This window comes from Hypanus sabinus, chromosome 2, assembly GCF_030144855.1.
Source record: "Hypanus sabinus isolate sHypSab1 chromosome 2, sHypSab1.hap1, whole genome shotgun sequence".
NCBI lineage: Eukaryota > Metazoa > Chordata > Chondrichthyes > Myliobatiformes > Dasyatidae > Hypanus > Hypanus sabinus.
In genome coordinates this window covers 46,781,413-46,797,805 of record NC_082707.1, presented here as the reverse complement: position 1 = coordinate 46,797,805, position 16,393 = coordinate 46,781,413, and the positions used below count along the sequence as shown (strand labels likewise).

Sequence of the window (16,393 nt, the reverse complement as noted above, 5' to 3'; positions counted from 1 at the left end):
CTGTGGATTTCAGTGCAGGGCATATTGCTCTCCATTAGAGAATACAACATCAGAAGCTGGCATCTCTGAGATCATGTAAGGGAGGAAAATATCAAATTTACTTCAAAGGAAAATTAAGGAGGGCTTTAGCAACATTTAAAAATAACTCTACATTAAAATGATGAAGATGTAATATAAAAGGCATTGCACACTAGTTAATCTATATAAGAATGTATGTTGTCTTTACCTTGGTGTATTTTTTGAGGCTGCAGCCAGAAGTGCAAGAAATATGCAAAGTAAAGGCAAAATTAATCTGTCCTAGCAAAGAGGTAATTAAATAAGAAGTGTCCTATATGAAAACATCTGCGGCATTGTAACATAACTGTGCACAATGTTTGGAGAAGCCTGACGATGTATTTTGTGTCTATGGATTTGACACCTGACACTTCTGAATACAACTTTGATAGCCTGAAGAGGGACATGCTTTAATCCAGTTGAATGCACAAGAGGACAAGTCACAGTCCAGCATAGTCTTTCAAATAAAGCTCACATTTTCTACGGCTTTAAATATATTTAATCGGAATAAAGCACAGCCTTCCTCCCAAAATTACAAACAATGTTAAACCAACATAAATTGGATGCAGCACAAAAGCAGTTCAGCTCTGTCCAATGATACCTTCTTTTTATTGTTTCTTTAAAGTTTCCAAGGCCTCTGTATAAAGGGAAGGGGCTGCTAATGTTGCAAGTGGGAGTTTTAATGGTCTGTGAGGAACAATGTGTGCACATTCTGTGCAACCTCATTACCGAATCATCTGAAATGCATGAGGAATGTTCCCACTGATTATCATAAATAGCATAAAAAAGTCTTTCATTGCAAAAGCAGGTTCCATCTGTCCCTCATGTTCCCTCACCTTAACATGAAATAGTTAAACAGGACAAAGATAACTTCTATATTGTGATATTTGTCTGTGTAGACTCTACAATTGAATATGAATATAATAAGCTAGGGAAGGAAACGTGTCCAAGGGAGTGATCCATAGATGCTATGTAGCTAGGGAAATGCAAGTGAACTTTAATGGATTTGATATGGATTTGATAAATTAAAAAATGACATTTTATATTCAATAATGGCAACAGGCATAGCTTGGTACTTATTAGTCAGTGAATCTAATGTCAGTGGGAGGGGAAATACCTAAAGGACAAGATTCATCTACGCTTGGAAAGGTGAAGAATGATCAACAACAGTATGAAGCTGTTGGTGGGAGATCCTGTCTGTCCAGCTTCTCTAAAGAAGTAACTAAATTTATTGATGATGCTAATGCAGTTGACGGGAAATTCCATAAGGCTACATCAACTGTTAATTCTCCTCACAGCTGCTGCCAAACTTGCTGAGTTCCTCCAGCATTTCGTGTGTGCTGCCCACTTGGAAAGTTGGCTCAAACCGCTGGGATTACGACAAGTTGGTAAATCAGATCCAAAATGGACGGTGTGGAGACAGAGAATGATGTTAAAGTTTGCTTTTGTATTGGAAGCCTGTTTCACAGGGACCAGTTCCAGCACTCTTCCAGTTTGTTATGTACGTGAATAACTTAGCTGTGAATGTACAAACGTAGTAGGTATGTTAGCATTTTTCCAGATCGGTAGTGTTGATAAATCCGAGGAGAGTAGTTGGGCGACTGAATGATATTAATCAGCTGGAAAGTTGGACAGGATAATGCCAGGTATAACCTAATCATCATAAGTCTGAGGTGATGCACATTGGGGAGCTGGGCAAGCAGGGACTTCAGGGAAATGTGGAATTAAGTTGAATAGTTCAAAGGAGATGTGTGGGCAAGTTTTTTTACACAGAGAGTGGTAGTGCCTGGGGCGGTGGTGGGGTCAAACCCAATAAAGGTATTCAAGAATCTCATAGATAGACACGAAATAGAAGGATAACGACATTGAGTAGGCAGAAGGGATTAGACACTTGCCATTTAATTATTTCACTGCAACGTATTGGGGCAAGGGCTTGTTCTGCATTGTATTGCGCTACAATGTTTATGTTCACTTTCTATGAAACCTTGAAAAAATCTCATCGATTCACCTCAGAGAGAGCCTGTTGGCATGATGTCATGGCAATAAATTTTCCCTCAATATCAGCAAAACAGAAGAGTTGGTCATTGACTTTAGAAACACACTTCTATTTACATCAATGGTGTTGATGCTAAGAGGGTTGAGAGGTGTGTGTTCCTAGGAGTGAACACCAATAGCCTGTTCTGGTTCAACAATGTAGAGCCCACAATGTGAGCCAAGACTGCTGCTTCCGCTGCAGACTAAAAATTTTGCGTGGCTCCCGTGACCCTGGCTAATAGCTGTAGATGCAGTTTATGGAAAGCTTGGTGCCTGGATGCATGACAACTTGGTATGGCAGTTGTTCTGTCCAAGACAGCAAGGAACTGCTGCAGTTAGTGGACACACAAGGTAGCCTCCCCTCTGTGGATTCAGTCTGTACTTCTTACTGCCTCAGTATAGCAGCAACCATAATCAAAGAGTCCACTCACCCCGTATATTCTCTGATCTCCCCAGCGAGCAGAAGTCGCAAAAACTTGAAAGCATGTGTCACCAGGCTCAAAGCTAGCTTCACTCCCGCTGTTACAAGACCATTGAAGTATCCCCTGGAAAAACAAAATGGACTCTTGATCTTACAGTCTATCTTGTTATGATATTATACCTTAATGTCTACCTGTGTAACTGTAACACTTTACTCTGCATTCTGATACTGTTTTCACTTGTACTAACCTCAATACACTGCTGCAATGAAATGATATGTTTGGACGGCATGCCAAAGTCAAAGTAAATTTATTATCTAAGTATGTATATGTCACCATATACTACCCTGAGATTCATTTTCACAGTTATTTACAGAGAAATTTAAAAATAATAGAATTTATGAAAACTATACATAAAAATTGACAACTGATGTGCAAAAGTCAAATTGTGCAAACAATACAAAAAATAAATAAATAATACCTGAGTTGTAGAGTCTTTGAAAGTGAGTTTATAGATTGTGGAATTAGTTCAGACTGAGGTCCATGACGTTGTCAACACTCGCTCATGAGCGTGATAGTTGTAGGGTAATGCCTGTTCTTGATCCTAGTGGCATAGGACTAAGGCTCGTCCACCTCCTGCCAGATTGCAGTGGCGAAAAGAGAGCATGGCCCAGATGGTAGGGGGATTTGACGATGGATACAGCTTCCTGTGGCTGGACTCCTTGGAGATGTGCTCAGTGGTGGGGAGGGCTTTTGCCTGTGAAAGAAAGAACTTGCATTCGTCAACAAACAATTGCCGACATCAGCATGACAATTGCAATGACAGCATCCCACAAAGCAAAATGTTCAAAAAGGGGTTACGAAAGTGAGTCATTCCGCAAATCCAGCGCACCGGAATCAATCAAAACAGGTAGCATGTGATGAAGCTACTGTAGAGAGCAAAAATAGCTCTAATCATCCGGAGGACATATTTTTTATTTACATGGGTAGAAATGAACCAGCTGAAGGATACAAGTTGTTAAGAATAAGCTTCACTGCCATCCAACTTTAACTTAACAGGAAATGCCATGGAAAATGGAATTATGCCCGTATTGTAATATTAACCTCCAACAGTTCTGAGAACAGCTTCATTGTGGATGTGGAAGAGACACCCAGATGTTATGTTGCCTCCTGGGTGCCAGGGTGAGGGATGTCCTGGGTCAGGTCCTTAGCATTCTAAAGGGGGAGAGTGAGCAGCCAGAAGCCTTGGTCCATATTGGCACCAATAACATAAGTAGGAAAATACAGGCGGTCCTGAAAAGAGAATCTGGGGAGTTAGGTAAAAAGCTGAAAAGCAAGACCACTGGAGTGGCAATTCCCAGAATGCTGCCTGTGCCATGCAGCAGTGGGGGGTAAGAATAGGATGGCTTGGCTGAGGAACTGGCATGGCCTATACAAAATGGATGGGTTACACCTGAACCTGAGGGGGACCAATACCCTTGAGAAGGGTTTAAACTAACTTGGCTGGAGGTGGGGGTGAGGCAGAACTAGAGCGATAGGGCTGAAGATAGGGTAGTTGGTTTACAAGCAGATGCAGTGTGTAGTGAGACTGTCAGGAAGGACAGGCCGATGACAGGGCAAAATTGCAGTCAGTGGGATGAGTTGTAGTGCTACATAGGAATAAATAGAAAACGGTTATGAATACAGGACTGAAGATGTTATATTTGAATGCACTCAGTATACGGAATAAGGTAGCTTAGTTAGAGATTGGCAGGTATTATGTTGTGGACATCGCTGAGTCACAACTGAAAGAAAATTATAGTTGGGAGCATAACATTCAAAGTTACACATTGTATTGAAAGGATAGGAAAGTAGGCAGATGGAGTGGGTGGCTCTGTGAGTAAAAAATGAAATCAAATCCTTAGAAAGAGGTGACATAGGACCAGAAGGTATAGAATCCTCGTGGGTAGAAATAAGAAACTGCAAGACCCCGGTGGAAGTTATGTACAGGTCTCTGAACAGTAGTAAAGATTTGGGCCACAAATTACAATGGGAGATATAAATGGCATGTCAAAAGGGCAATGTTACAATAGTCATGAGGGATTTCAATATGCAGAGAAATTGGGGAAGATCAGTTTGGTGCAGGATCCAAAGAGAGAGACTCTATAGAATGCCTATGAGATGGCTTTTGAAAGCAGCTTGTGGTTGAACCCACTATGGAAAAGGTTATTCAGGATTGGGTGCTGTGTAATGAACCAGATTTGATTAGGGATCTTGGGGTAAGGGAACCCTAAAGAGACAGTGATCATAATGTGTCAGAATTCACCGTACAATTTGAGAGGGAGAAGATAATGTCAAATGTATTAGTACTAGAGGGGAGCAAAGGGAATTAGAGATAAAAGAGGAGCTGACCAATGTTGATACAAAGTGGTTATTAGCAGGTATGACAGCAGAACAGCAATGGCTGGAGTTTTTGGGAGCAACTCAGAGGGGACAGGACAGATACATCCCACAGATAAAGAAATATAAGCAAGATGACACAACTGTGGCTGACAAGAGAAGTCAAAGGCAAGATAAAAACAAAAGAGAGGGCACGTAAAAGAGTAAAAATAGTGAGAAGTTAGAGGATTGGGAAGCTTTTAAAAACCAACAAAAGTTAATTAAAAAAGACATATAAAGGGAAAAAATAAAATATGAATTAACATCAGCTAATAAGATCAAAGAGGATACCAAAGATTCTTCAGATATAGAAAGAATAAAAGAGAGATGAGAATAGACCACTGGAAAATGGTGCTGGAGAGGTAATAATGAAGAACAAGGAAATGGCAAACAAACTGAAGAAGTATTTTGTATCAGTCTTCACTGTGGAAGACACTGTGCTGGAATTCCAAAAATGTCAGGGGGCAGAAGTGAGTGCAGCTGCTATTACTAGGGAGAAGGTGCTTGAGAAGCCGAAAGGTCTGAAGGTAAATAGGTCACCTGGACCAGATGGGCTACTCCCCATGGTTCTGAAAAAGGCAGCTGAAGAGATTGTGGAGGCATTAGTAATGATCCTTCAAGAATCACTAGATCCTGGCATGGTTCCAGAGGAGTGGAAAATTGCAAATGTCACTCCACTCGTCAAGAACGGAGAGAGACAGAAGAAAGGAAACTATAGGCCAGTTAGCCTGATCTCAGTGGTTGGGAAGATGTTAGAGTTGATTGTTAAGGTTGAGGTTCCTAGGTACTTGAAGATACATGACAAAATAGGCCAAAATCAGCATGGTCACATGAGGTTATTTAACAAGATAAAAGCCCATGGTATTACAGGACAAATACTAGCATAGATAGAGCATTGTCTGTTTGGCAGAAGGAAAAGAGTAGGCAAAAAAAAGAGCCTTTTGTGGTTGGCTGTGGTCACTAGTGGTGTTTTGCAGGGGTTGGAGTTGGGACCACTTCTTTTTACATTGTATGTCAATGATTTGGATAACATTATTGATGGTTTTGTGGTCAAGTTTGCGGATGATACAAAGACAGTTGAAGGGGGCAGGTGGTGTTGAGGAAGCTGGGAGTCTGCAGACAGATTAGACGGATAAGGAGAATAGGGAAAGAGGTGGCACACGTAATCCAATGTCAGAAATTGTAGGGTCATGCGTGAGCTAATTTCTAAATGGGAAAAAAATCCAAAAATCCGAGGTGCAAAGGGACTTGGAAGTCCTCGTGCAGGATTCCCTGAAGGTTAACCTGCGGGTTGAGTCTGTGGTGAGGAAAGCAAATGCAATGTTACCATTCATTTCAAGAGGTCTAGAATATAAAATCAAGGATGTAATGCTGAGGCTTTATAAGGCACTGGTGAGACCTCATGTGGAATATTTTGAACAGTTTTGTGCTCCTTGTCTAAGAAAGGGTGTGTCAACATCGGAGAGGGTTCAGAGGAGGTTCACAGGAATACTTGCAGGAATGAAGGGGCCATTGTACGAGGACCATTTGATGGCTCCGGGTCTGTACTCACTGGAATTTAAAAGAATGAGTGGGGATCTAATTTAAGCCGATCGAATGTTGGAAGGTCTAGATAGAGTGGATGTGGAAAGGATGTTTCCCATAACGGTGGAATCTAGGACCAGCGGGCACAGCCCTTCAGGATAGAGGAATGACCATTTAGAACAGAGGGCAGGAGGAACTTATTTAGCTAGAGGGTGGTGAATCTGTGGAATTCATCTGTCACAGGCCATTGTGGAGGCCAAGCCATTGTGTGTAATTAAGGCAAAAGTATTTAGGTTCTTGATTAGTCTGGGTGCTGTGAAAGGTTAAGAGGCAAAATGGATCAGCCATGATGAAATGACGGAGCAGACACAATGGGCCTAATGGTTTGCCAAATGCTTTATGGTCTTATTGCAAGGTAATATTCAGATTAAAGAATGTAATCTTAGGTGACAATGATACTCCTCTATGTTTTGACACAACACTTGTTCTTCACATGTACTTTTATGAATAATATGTCACAGAACTCCTCATCAGTCATGTGACCAGGTACACTATGACCACTTAGTGAGACTGAGCGAAGTCAAAGCTGCCTGCACTGAACAAAATGTTGCACTTTTACAGCAATTCAGTCACAAAAGCAGAAACTCATCAATATTGAACATAAACAGTGTAAGGTCCATAACACTCTCCCAACAACACAAACTACAGAACTTGTACTACATTTATGACCTATCATCTCACAGCCATCATGGAATACATTGCAGATGTTGCTCATGAAGGCCATCAAGATATCATGAAAATTAAACAACAGTGAAAAGAAAAAAACATTTCCATGAAAGAGACACTTTTGTTCAACAAAATCAATGGATGTCTGCCATGTCAAGCAACCACAAGTTCAAACCTGCAAAAGTTATCTAGAGGACATGACTTACATAAATAATTTTTTCAGATTGATTCTCTAGTGATTGTTTGCACACTATTCCTAATGTCTACAAGAATTTTCTATTCTATAAACTGTCAGTTTAACATTTTCAAAATAAAAAGCACCCCAAAACTTGATCACATCTTAAACACAAGAGATTCTGCAGATTCTGAAAGTCCAGAGCAACACACACGAAATGCTGGAGGAACTCAGCAGGTCAGGCAGCACCTATGGAAAGGAATAAACAGTTGACATTTCAGGCCGATACCCTTCTTCAGGACTGGGAATGAAAGGAGAAGATGCCAGATTAAAAAGTTTGGAGGGAGGGAAGTAGGAACAGCTAAAAGGTGATTGCTTGAAGCCAAGTGGATGGGAAAGGTAAAGCGTTGGAGAAGAAGGTGGCTGATAGGAGAGAAGAGTAGACCATGAGAGAAAAGGAAGAAGGAGGTACACCAGGAGGTGGTTAAGCAGATAAGGAGAAGAGATTAGAGGCCACAGTGGTGAATAGAAGAACAGAGAAGGGGAAGTGAAAAATTTTTTACTGGAAAGAGAAATTAATGTTCATGCCATCAGGTTGGAGGCTACCTAAATGGAATATGAGGCGTTGCTCCTCTACACTGAGAGTGTCCTCTTCCTGGCAAAAGAGGAGGCTGACATGTCAGAACAGGAACATGGATAGGAATTAAAATGGTTGGCTTTTAGAGAATGGAGCAGAGGTGCTCAACAAACTAGTCCCCAATTTATGTTTGGTCCTTGCCAATGTAGAAGAGGCTGCATGAGGAACACTGGATACAATAGACGGTGTATCAGGTTTGCAGGAGAAGTGATGTCTCACCTGGAAGGACTGTTTGGGAGACAAGGGAAAGTAAATGGGAAAGTGTAGCATATCTGTGACTTCAGGGATATGAGCCAGGAGAGTTTTTAGTGGGGAGGGGCAAATGGACAAGAAATCATGGAGGGAACAATCACAGCAAAGAGTTGGGGTGGGGGGTAAAGCTATGTTTGATGGTAGGATCCCATTTAATTTGGCAGAAGTTGCGGAGAATGATGTGTTGGATGCAGAGTCTCATGGGGTGATAGGTGAGGACTAAAAGAACTCTATCCCCATGAAGGTGGCAGGAAAGTGGGTGACTGCAGATGCCTGGAAAATAGAGGAGATGCAGGTGAGTCCAACATCAGTAGTGGAGGAAGGGAAACCCCATGCTTTGAAGAAGGAGGATATCTCTGATGTCCAGGAAAGGAGAGCCTCATCCTGGGAACAGGTGTGGTGGAGACAAAGGAACTGAGAAAAGGGAAGAGCATATTTCCAAGAGACAGGTGGGAGGAAGTATAGTCATGATAACCATGGGAACTGGTAGGTTTATAAAAGATGTCGGTAGATAGTTTGGAGACAGAGATTGAGAAAAGGGAGGGAAGTGTCAGAAATGGACCAAGCGAATCACATTTTGCATTGTTTGATCTTCCACAAAGGGACAATTATTCAATTGTAAAGGCTGCAAAATTGTTATCATCTACTTAAACTTCCAAACTTCTAAATTATGTCTTGCTGTTGATGAATGGAGAGTGGAGTGAGTTATATATAGAACACCTAAGAAGGTCATCCTCAATGATCATGCCAAAGGGAAATTAGGGAAGTAAGAATGTGGCCATTATAAATGAGATTATGAGGGAAGCTATATTGTCAGCCATACCCGCCTCTGCACAATCCATGCAGGCATGTCTTTCTGAGAACATCCACTGCATAACAAAGCCACGAGAAGCAGTGTGAAACCTGCTGAAATGAAACGTGAGACTTAGATCTGTGTTATTACAGCCCAGCGATGTACAGCAGTTCTTCTGAAACATGAAAACTACCTAGGGTAGCAAGCAACACAGTGTGGTAGGGAGCTATCCCAAAAGATCACCTCGAAATAGTCCATGACGACAACATTTTGTGATTTGCGAAGCATCGCACAAATTATGTCATTCTTCAAATAATTGAATGGCAAACACAATCTGTGAATCCAAAATGGAACTAAACAAAACTGAACAAAAAAAGTGATCATCCCCGGTTACCACAGCAGCCAATGCTTTCTCATCAGGCATTCATACAAGCAGGAATCTCTTCATATCTATGTGTTTTTAAATGAATAATATGGAGACTGAGGAAATCAAATATTTTAGTTAACAGGAGCAAAGCTATATTGTTGATTTATTATTGTCACTATTATTATTGTTATTATTATTATTCCTTGCTTGATATTTTCTCTTATAAGAATATGTGTGTATTCCCTCTTTAAGATCCAGGACAAAGACATGGGCAGGAAAATCATTGTAGACACTACAGTGCCCACCTAACAAATTGCATTTCTCCAAACACTCCCATCTAGAAACTGCTATAGGGCTGTTAAAACAAAAACTTCACACCATCTTCAGAGTTTCTTTCCCCAGGCAATTAATTTGATCTAAGTACATGCGGGTGTTTATGCATATTTTATTCCATGTTTGTACTTTAGCCTCCATTGTTAACTTTTATATAATTCTTATTTTTTGTAATTGTTGAATGTTGTTGTTTTTTGTTGCACGTCGCACCCTGTCACAGCAAATTTCCAATGCATGTAAGTGTACACGACAAATGAAGTTGAACATTGTAATGTTCTGAGCACCCCTGTAGCTCAGTGGTGGTAATAAAGAAAGTTGCCCTTGTTTACACTAAATTCGGAAATTCAACTGTATATTTAATCACAGATATGAAGGTTAACAGTCAAAGTTTAAGGGATCCAGACCTTGTTTATGAGGCTGAAAGTAGCAGCTAGAGAAGATGTTGCTCGGAGGAGCAGTTTGTGGTATGATTGGGTTTACTGCGCAATTTATTGTTCTTAGGTGAAGCACTCACTCAACTCCCAAATCACAAGCAGCCCATCGTGGAGTCAGCCCATCTCACCTGCTTTCAATTATTGGGTTCTTTCAGGACAGGAATGCCGTGACTGAAAATGGAATGATTGGTAGAATGAAATCAACTGATGAAATGAATTTGGATTAACTTTTAAATTTCCAGCATTCTGCCCTAGATCAAATTTGTCATCAACCCCAAAGATAAATGGGTCAGGCTTACTTATTAAGTATTTTGCTTATGAGTTCTCACAAAACCCCAACTCCACTCTACCTCAGAGAGTTTGGGTTTCCCAGTTTCACTTCCAATACTCACTATAGAAGGAAAAATAGATGCGAAATTGCATTGGTGTAGTGCTTTTCACAGCCCTGGGGCTTACAACATCACTTTGTAGGAATGAGATGAATGCTGACTAACTTTGGAAAAGGATTTCTGAGAAAATGGTTGAAACCACAGGCACCGAAAAATTATACAATATGTACATCCTTCAGTGTATTGAGCTGATTAGCATGGTCAAGGTTTGCACTACATCCAAACTGTAGAGTGTACTTTTTATTGAATATGTCACTCCTATCCCTGGCATTTAACCTTACCCCTACTGTACCAGCACCTGTGAATTGATCAAGCACAATCAATGCGCCTCTATCCTTTTGCAGAATCCAACGTACTGCTGATGGATGGAATAAGTAATAGAGAACAAGATGGCAAGATCAGTCCCCAGTAAGAAGCTAACAAGGGATATTGAAATGAGAAGAGAAGGGGTGAGTTTGGAATATTTCCTCAAGAAGAAACATCGTGACAGATGTGTACTAGCATATAAAAGAGAACGCTGGAAACACAAAGTAGTTGAGTCAGCATCTGAGTGGAGATGGAAACAGAGGTTGAAATATATTCAACCTCTTAACATTTACCTAAAAATCATGTTTAACGTAGAGAATTCCTCAAAAAATTGAGTAAGATTCCCAAACAATAATACACTTGCCATTTTAAATAATTGGGGTTTTGCTACTTAGCTGTCATAAAGCCAAGGGGCTTGATATGCCAGGATATCCTGCACTCTCTTGACCTATATTATACAGCTGGCAAGACACCCCGTGAAGATCAGCCTAAATTATTGTTTTTGCTTCACTCTCCACAGATGCTGCCTGGCCAACTGAATATTCCTAGAACTTCTTTGTTCTTATTTCAGATTTCCAACATGTGCAGTATTTGCTTTGGTACACTATGCTTACCACATTTTGGTATGTATATAGGATAGTACAAGCATTTCCTCCTGACAAAGATGAAGGCAATTCAGCATTTCAAATTTATGCTGAATCTCAAGTCTTCCTTAATTTATCCACTATTTTTACAAAACAAAGTATGATGTTTGTGTAACTCTCGGTTTGGCTAGCAGCTTAATATAGGGGAAGACAACCCACAGCCCGGCCAAACTTAAGAAATCTTGTTTGGGTGGATGCTGCCCGATGTGTCCCCTGTTACAAATCAGTACCACAAAATAACAAACAATGCACAATATGAGATTAAATGATTGAGCTTTATGATTCTTAATTTGACTATATGGTTAGTAAAGAAACAAAAAAATAGAAAAAGGCTCATTCTCATGAAACCATCCAATGCGCAATATTGGAGCTCACTGTTCCGTCCACTGGCTTCCCGTTGACCTCCTCTGAGGGAAGCCGACCCTCAGACCCTCACTCTAAGTCCACTCCCTCCAGTGATCTACCAACTCTCTCCAATCGTGTCTTCTCTCCTCATCTCTCCCCGCCAAAAGACCGTGAAATCCCTGCTCCCAGACCCACAAGAAAGAACCACATCCTGCTCCTTGGCTAACATACATTCCAAAGGCCCCATTATCTCCAGTCATAACCCAAACGTTGCTGCTACAGGGAAACCATTATCTTAGCAGTGGAACATTACAGAGCAGCCAGTACATTAGCAGTGAAACCTTACAGTGCATTCCATTTGCAAGATATATTATACATCGTTCAAAAATTTTTGCACCCATGTCCCTTATGTCCATGCCAGGTAAACATGCATAATGTGTGATGGCAGAAAGAACACTAAAATTTTTGAGATGAACTAAAGTCATCAAATGAAATAAGGGTTTGTTAAACTATAATACTTTGTTTTATTTCATTCTGGTAACAAATAAAATATTTTACACTGGGATATCATTAACCATAATTAAGTAACATGCAAATTTTATTTTATTATTCAAGGTGGCTCATTGCATTTAAAGACAATTGGTGTTTTACATGAAACGATTAATTTTCTTAATTATCCTTGTAACGTTCTAATTATTCAACATTGAGTTTAGGTTTAGGATTAATTTTAACGTATACGAATAAAGCCAGAACACTTCTGATCCTGATTCAACTTGGTTGTGGTCTTGTGCAGATGGAAAGGAAGTTGAAATGGTCTTTGCTTAGCTCACTAACTTCCACTGGTCAAATCCCCACTAGCAATAGCAGCTTTACAATGGAAAATCGCATGGCCCAGAAACATCCTCACAGCCTAAGGTGAGTGACTGAACTATTTTCGGGCTGCCTCATGGCTGTTACGTATTACTAAAGAGGAGGGCATCTGTTCCTTAGGAAAGGACTGCTAAGCTTTCATTGTAGGGCCTGGAGGAACAGGGACACAGTTTGTACATGTCTGGCATTCTGCCCCTTGAATAAGTCTAAAAATTGAAGTATTAGCATATTTAGCTTTTTGTTCTATAATCTTGTATTTGCAGGAGTTTGAAGAAATCCATTCTGTTTTAAGATATTTTATTAACTCTTTGCTATATATTCCAGATTAAAGATTGTTTAATGTAATTTCCTGTACACAGGGGTAAGGAGAACACAATAGTTATTACTTCAGCACAAAAAAACACAATAATAATAAAATAAACACACAATAAATATAAGTAAATAACATGGCTTATATGCATACTACAGTTTGGTGGTATGTCCACGTAGGGTGACTGACAGGAAATAATAAAGTGGTGTTGAAGTTAGTGGGTGGAGGCATTAGTCAGCCTTACTGCTTGTGGCAAGTACAGTAACTGTTTTTGAATCTGGTGGTCCTGGCATGGATGCTATGTAGCCTCCTCCCTGATAGGAGTGCACCAAACAGTTCCATATGTTCACCAAATGCCAATGATTTGGCTGGGGTGTGAGCTGAAGTTAAGAATTTAAATGAAAACAATTCATTCTTCAATAAAGTAAAAGTTTTGCTATTACTTTGTTTCTTGAAAAGTTGTGAATTCTTTAACTCAAAGTTGAGCTCCAACCCCTTGAGGAAGATTTAAAGTTGTTCAGCTGCGCAACAGTGTTCAGTTGTGAATGACCAGAAATACAATAGGTAAAACATTTGTTCAATAAAATCCAAATTCATTTCCCGCACTTTTTAAATGTTCTAAATGATAGGCCTACTTGACTGTTTATTAAAGGATAAGTAACAGCGTCAACCTGAGGTAACTTCACAAGGCTCTTATTTATTAAGGAGAGCTATTAAATACAGTAGTTTAGGGGTGGAAGTTGCCTTAGGTTTCTTGTTGTGGTTGAAGCTGTAAGCTATGCTCTGCTCCGACTGCACTGAATTTCAGAAGTGAAACATGAGGCATCTCTTACACTATGTTACACATTTAGAACAAGAGACCCCAGACAAACTTCTTCCCTCTTTTGTGGTTGCAAATCCATTAAAATATGTGAAAACTTTTGGTTTTTCATTTAAAACATTGTCCCCGAGAATGCTAAAATTCAATTTTTACAAAAGAGCTATCAAAACGCTTAAATCCTATAAGATGGAAGTATCTCTAATTTTACTGCTAAACTGTATTAAAGTTATAATTGGTTCAGTGAAGGCTAATTTTATTTCATTTAAATCACTCCGCAATCAAACCAAGTTGAATTCTCATTGATTTGCAATTGGAAGGACAGAGCACAATTAATATTGATGAGCAAATCTCAGCATGAAGTGAGGATAAAAACCAGAATTACAGACAATACAGTCGGTAGTCCTTGATTAAAACACTGACGATGTGAGGCAGTGTCCTGTTCTGTTTCAACAGCTTTCCTCCTATGATTCAGAAAGGACTTGAGCAGTTTCACAAGACTTGGACCTCTGCAGACTATTGGTTCACATCCAATACAAGGTGAATGAAGGGCCACAGTTGGGGGCAGAGAAGAGAAAATGGATTCAGATGTAGTTTGAATGAGTAAGAAAAACTCCTTACTCAGGCTCCATTTTTACCCTAATTAAGCAGAAAAGTTATGTGTGACCCAGCTCTACCACTTAATGGCCTCTCTGAGATCCAGGCTATCTATTATTCTCATGGCGAGGTTCATTGTATTTGCACTTTCATTATAGAGACAGAAATTCCCTTCATTCATTTACCTAAAATAAGATGTGCAAATTATATCATTTTGCGTTGAATAAGCCTATACACTTGTCTGTATCGTTTGAGTTTATCAATAATATATACCAGATTAACTTGCAACATGTGAATTTAAGGAATAATGAGGCATCTTCAATGGCTTAAAAGAATTGTTATTTGTTAGAGTATGTTATTTACAATAGCACGTTTGACATAGTTGTCTCTAATTTTATGAAAGTTTAAAGTAGAGAATCTACTAATTTATGATTTAGATAACTCTCCATTATACAATTCACATGATGAGTTTGTTCAACAATTACAGAATTATTTTCTTCACTCGGAAGGTTATTCCTTCATTAGTTGAGGCCATAGAGACAGAGAGCCACCTGCAGGATGAATAGTTAATTGCAGCAAAAATTTCTTCTCATTAAATAATCTTTACAAAGCCATGTGTTGAAATGCAGATAAAAGAGATTCAGTTTGCCTGCTTTGGCTCATGTCCAAAAATATATCTGAGTCCTCCTACTAAGTTGGTCAGGCCAGATTTCATTGAAAAATGGCAGGCAAATATCTGCCACATCCTGAGATTCCTGCACAAATGTGAAAGTCCGTAATTTCCATTTCAGAATCAGAATCAGGTTTATTATCACCAGCATGTGCCATGTAATTTGTTAACTTAGCAGCAGCAGTTCAATGCTATACATAATATAGAATTAAAAAAATAAATAAATAAATAAATAAATTACAGTATATGTATATTGAATAGATTAAAAATCATGCAAAAACAGAAATAGTAGATATTTTAAAAGTGAGGTAGTATTCAAGGGTTCGAAGTCCATTTAGGAATCGGATGGCAGATGGGAAGAAGCTGTTCTTGAATCGCTGAGTGTGTGCCTTCAGGTTTCTGTACCGCCTACCTGATGGTAACAGTGAGAAAAGGGCATGCCCTGGGAGGTGGTGATCCTTAATGATGGATGCTGCCTTTTTGAAGATATCTTATTATGGATGTTGGTGCCCATGCAGTAGTTGACTAATTTTACAACTCTCTGCTGTTCACTTCGATCCTGTGCAGTAGCCCCTCTCCCACCTCCATAACAGACGGTGATACAGCCAGTTTGAATGCTCTGTACATCTGTGGAAATTTAAGTGGCATACCAAGTTTCAAATGCTTAATGAAATATAACACTGTCTTGCCTTCTTTATAGTTGCATTGGTATGTTGGGACCAGGTTAGGTCCTCAGAGATCTTAACACCCAGGAACCTGAAACTGTACACTCTCGTCACTTCTGATCCCTCTATGAGGATTGGTATGTGTTCCTTTGTCTTACCCTTCCAGAAGTCCACAATCAGCTCTTTCATCTTACTGACATTGAGTGCCAAGTTATTGCTGTGGCACCATTCTACTATTTGGCAAATCTTGCTCCAGTACACCCTCTCGTCACTACCTAAGATTCTACCAAGAATGATTGTATCATCAGCAAATTTGTAGATGGTGTTTGAGCTATGCCTAGCCACACAGTCATGTGTATTTAGAGAGTAAAGCAGTGGGCTAAGCACACACCCCTGAGGTGTGCCAGTGTTGATCGTCAGCGAGGAGGAGATGGGCTGGAGAATGTGAAAGCAGAATTTGCAGGAGGTTGTGTTCTGGCTGCATTATTTGACTATAGATGGGTTGCTGTGAGGTAAACAACAATCATTTATATTTTGTTTTAAAATAATTTTAGTTAAATGTTTTTGAACTTGAGATATTTTTGCAAGTTTCATGTCTTATCATTATTAAAGTT

General features: G+C 39.7%; 1 long non-coding RNA gene across 2 annotated transcripts in view; it reads right to left on the bottom strand.

Moving 5' to 3' along the window:
- Positions 1 to 1,841: 1,841 nt before the first annotated feature.
- LOC132378552 (uncharacterized) overlaps positions 1,842 to 16,393 on the bottom strand; it is a 30,132-nt gene continuing 15,580 nt past the window's right edge. The window contains exons 3-4 of one of the 2 annotated variants that reach the window (XR_009507103.1): positions 2,989 to 3,264; positions 1,842 to 2,633 (exon numbers count right to left, since the gene is read on the bottom strand). This is a non-coding gene — a long non-coding RNA (uncharacterized LOC132378552). Of the gene's footprint in view, positions 2,634 to 2,988; positions 3,265 to 12,993; positions 15,742 to 16,393 lie in introns of those variants that run through there. The other variant, XR_009507104.1, reaches the window with a different exon arrangement.